A 4,745-nucleotide genomic window follows, 5' to 3' on the forward strand; every position below is an offset into this window, starting at 1 on the left:
AGCAGGACATGGCAGTCGTGGAGAACCTTTCCCAGTGGAGTTTTTGGTTCCTATGCAATGATGAGCATTGGGGATCTTTATAACTGTGATAGAATTAGGAACTTTTTAGGGAATATAATGAAGCATAATTACTCATAATGAAATAGCCAAACTATAAATTATTCAATAAAAATTATAAAAACTAAAATTAAAATAATATTAAAGGAAAATGAAATAAAAATTACTTAATTAAGATAAATAAAGATAAAAGTGAAAATAAAAATAAAAAATAAAAAGTTTTTAAACATCGTCATCGCCGGATGGTTCACGAGGTGGTGGTGGCGATGAGATGTGGAAGTGCTGACAAATCTGATGTAAAGTTGGATCAATGTGATCAAAGTGCTGAAAACATTGCTGCTCAAATCGTGTAAGGCACTCAGAGATGTCAGAAAATGAGGCCACCGCATGAACTGGACAATGGATGGGTGGTGGCTGAGACGATGGGTCCTCATGACGTGGTGGGACATCATCAGTAATGTCCTCTGGGTCCTCTTCTTCGGTGGACTGGACTAGGCAGTACTGAGAAGGGTAGGTGCCATATCGTTTCTCGATCATCCTCATACTTAGCATGCTCGAGATGCCCTGTGGGGACATCTGGCCGATGAGAGTGAGGGAGGATGATTGTGCTGCTATATTGAGGAGCCCGAAGTGCCGAGCCAGTCAAGTCACATAGGGCCCGATAGAGATGACCGCTCTCCTATGCCGCTCCGTCTAATGGCGGATGGCGAGGGCGATTAAGTAAGCAAGGTTGAGGACGTGCCCATTCGTCATGCTCCATAAGAAATAGGCGTCGTGGGTGGTGACGACGCCGGTGCTCTCTCGTCTCCCTGTCAGAGTGTGAGCCAAAATGGTGTATAGATACCTCAAGGATGGAGGGAGAGCTGATGCCTTGGAGCGGCTAGGATCGTAGGTGGCCGAGGCAGGGACGAGGTCCCTCTAGTGTTTTGAATGGGAGTAGTGGATGTGGCGGTGGAGGGTGTTGAGTTCATTATCGTCCATGAACTCCTCCTTGTATAGCCCTAGTGCAATCCCGAACTCGGGTATGCTCAACTGGTGTACTAGACCACCAAGGCGGAACTGGACCATTCCAGGATCATCGAAGTTTGTCATGACAGTCTGAAGATGGAACGTCGAGCAAAGTTCCAATGTGAACTCGAGATACGTCAGCTCGACGATCTCAAAGAAAAGCCCCCACGGGTTAGTCGTTAGGTGGGGTCGGACCGCGTTAGCCAAATGAATCTGTTCTAGTGTGGCCCAGTTAATGCAGCGGCCCACACCTAAGGGTCGGGCTCGTAATATCTGATGTAATTTCTCCTGGGGTCCCAAGGGAACCTGGAGGAACGGGTACCTAATCTCTATGGTCAGACCCGAGGATGACGCTGCTTCTTTTCTCTTGTTCAAAGCGGGGACAGCGGTTTTCTTTCCTCATGAGGATGACATAGTATATCTGAAATGAACAAAAATCGAAGTTTAACCAATATGCCCTAAGAATAGTATGGAAAATCAAGACTAAATATGAATATTTCATGAAATTTTCGTACTAGATGATACAAACTAAAACAACTAAATATATCAAGTTATAGGATTATGGGAATAATACAATGGGAACATGAATAAATGCATGTGGGTAAGCATAAATTTCATGGAAACAAGGAAAAATGAAAGAGTATAGCATAATGTAGTAACTAAAATGACAAAATTTTTATAAAATAAGCATGAGTATTTTAATGTTCTAACTATGAATATTCATTCAAAATAGTTCAATAGAGTAGAGAAATCATGAAATAAGCAAGATTTTTAAAGAAAAAATAGAGAGAAAAAAGTAAACAAACGCAAAAGGAAGGAGCTTGGGGAGTCAAAATCGGCGTTGTAGGCAACGCACGATAGTGGAGGGTAAGGCGTGTAAAGTTGCAACGGCTAGGGTTAGGGATTTTTAGGGAGGGAGATGATGAATAGTTAGGGTTTTATATAGATTTTGGGGCACACGGCCGTGGGTCACACCCGTGTTGCCTCATTTTTGCCCGTGTGTTTTGCGAATTTTGAATTTGGGCGCGTCTGACATTCGGCCCACGCCTGTGTTCTTTGGGCATGTGGGTGTACACGACCGTGTCGCAGGGTCGTGTCTTGCTTCATTCGCTTCTCCCGTGCCAATGTTAATTTGACAGGTTCGCCTACTATTTCAAGGCACGGGCATGTGGCACTCCCGTGTTGTTTTGGCAGGTTCGCCCACAGCCATGTCACACGACCGTGGTGACTTATCGCTTCCTGTGTTGGGGAAAAAATTTTGCCCTGTTTTCGCACTGCCTAATGCTTAGAAAGCCTGTGTTCCATGATTCAATTAGTATGTTAAATGTTAAAAGCTAAAACTTAAATAAATCATTACTATTAGTGCTCGGGTTGCCTACCGAGAAGCGTTTATTTATAAGTCTTAAGTTGGACTTACCTCTCTTCTGCATGGTTAAGGTGGTGCGAGGAGTTTACACTCCTCATCCCTACTATCAACTTTATCAACATAAGGTTTAAGACGAGTATTGTTTACCTTAAATGTGACGAATTTAGGATGAATTACCTCAACTGTACCATATGAGAAAATATTGAGTACCGTAAGAGGAATTTCTTCATTAGGTTTAGGAGTGGCAATGCGAGGATCTGTTGCATCTAGTAGTACTTTGTCTCCAACCTTAAGTTGATTTGGTGAGGTATTGAACTTGTCCTGGCTCGGTTTCAGTTTATCGGGTGTTCTCAGTTTCTGTGTCCACAATTCATCTAGCTCCTCGATTTGTAGCCTTCATTCTTCATAGATAGGTCCTTTGTTGTTGTTTAAACACGGCTCATATGCGTTCTTCGAAACTGTTTCCTACATTGAGGGTTCCACTACATGATCAGTACTAGTAGAATGATTTATACAACCACCTTCGATTTTTGATGTGTTATTCGAATTACGAGCTTGAAAGGTGATTGTTTCATCTCCCTCACGAAGTGTGAGTTCACTTGTACCAACATCAATAATGGTTCCAGTAGTCGCTAAAAAGGTTCGTCCTAAAATCAAAGGTGTATTACTATCCTCTTCTATGTCTAGAACAACAAAGTCTACTGGGTATATAAATTTATCGACTTAACAAGAACATCTTCAATGATACCCCTAGGAAAGCTAATGGTTTTATCAGCCAATTGAATGCTCATCCGAGTTTGTTTGGGTTTCCCAAGACCTAGCTATTTAAACATTTTATAAGGCATAACATTAATGTTTGCCCCTAAGTCAGCTAATGCATTATGAACATCTAAACTACCAATTAAACAAGGAATCATAAAACTCCCTAGATCTTTTGATTTGTTGGGTAGCTTATTCTGTAATATGGCTGAGCAAACTGAATTCAACTCCACATGCGACGCCTCATCCAACTTTCGTTTGTTTGTTAGAAGCTCCCTTAAAAATTTGACTGCGTTTGGCATCTGCGAGAGAGCTTCAATTAACGGTAAGTTAATATGTAATTTATTTAATAGTTTAAGGAATTTACCAAATTGTTCATCTGTACGGTCTTTCCTTGTCGCATTGGGGTATGGCACTCGTGGTTTGTACTCTTTACTTACCATTTTCTGGTCATTATGGTCCTCCTCACCCTTACCTTTACTTATTACAGTTTCCTGCCTCTACTCTGGTTCCGGTGCCACTAACCCTTCCTCATCTTGAATGGTAATTGCATTGATTTGCTACCTTGTGGTCGTTCGAATATCAACTTAGTAAGCTAACCTATCTAAGTTTCGAGCCCTTGGATCGACGCTTATTGATTTTTAAGTGCTGTCTCGGTGTTCTAAATATGACTTTCTGACACTGAGATGAATTTTGTTAGCATCTCCTCAAGGTTCAGCTTTTTCTCTTGTTGGTAGGGTGGTTGTTGGAAGCCTAGAGCTAGTGGTCTCTAATTCCCTTAGCCTCCCCATGAGAAATTTGGGTGGTTCCTCCAACCTGCATCATAAGTATTACTATAAGATTATTTTGAGATCGAGGATTATTACCCATGTAATTTAACTGCTCGTTCTCCATGTTGTGGCCATAGAGTGGGTATTCTGAATGGCTTGATCCACCTCCACTTGCTTCATACTACATTACTGGGTGAACCTATGAAGAACTAAGAAAACCATCAATTTTCTTATTTAAGAGTTCTACCTGATTAGAGTGCATAGTGACCGAATCGATGTTATAAACGTCAACTGTTTTCATTTGCTTTGCCCTCATGACTTGCCACTGATAGTTATTCAGTGACATCTCCTCTATAAATTCATAGGCATCTTCAGGTGTCTTATTATTGATGGTTCCGCCAACAGCTGCATCAACCATTTGTCGAGTCCAAGGATTCAGGCCATTATGAAAGGTTTGAACCTGTAGCCAGAGTGGTAACTCACGGTGAGGGCATCTTCTCAAGAGGTCCTTATATCTCTCCCATGCATCGTAGAGTGTTTCTAAATCCATCTGCACAAAAGAAGAGATAAACTTTTCGGTCATTTTTTCCCAAGTAGTGATTGACCCCCGTGGTAACGAATTCAACCACTGTTTAATTTTATTTCTCAATGAAAAAGGGAATAACTGAAGGCGAATGGCATCATAAGAAATGCCATTAACTTTAAATGTATCGCATAGTTCCAAAAAGTTTGCCAAGTGAGCATTGGGATCTTCGTCCTGCAAACCTTCAAACTGAACAAATTGC

The 4,745-nt window shown here is 41.5% G+C and overlaps 1 non-coding gene across 1 annotated transcript; it reads left to right on the top strand.

The window, feature by feature from the left end:
- The first annotated feature begins 4,436 nt into the window (after positions 1 to 4,436).
- LOC128284438 (small nucleolar RNA R71) lies at positions 4,437 to 4,543 on the top strand. Its single transcript, XR_008274864.1, has one exon. It is a non-coding gene; the product is annotated as a small nucleolar RNA R71 (small nucleolar RNA).
- The last annotated feature ends 202 nt before the right edge of the window (positions 4,544 to 4,745 follow it).

Source organism: Gossypium arboreum, chromosome 11, assembly GCF_025698485.1.
Source record: "Gossypium arboreum isolate Shixiya-1 chromosome 11, ASM2569848v2, whole genome shotgun sequence".
NCBI classification, from domain to species: Eukaryota; Viridiplantae; Streptophyta; class Magnoliopsida; order Malvales; family Malvaceae; genus Gossypium; species Gossypium arboreum.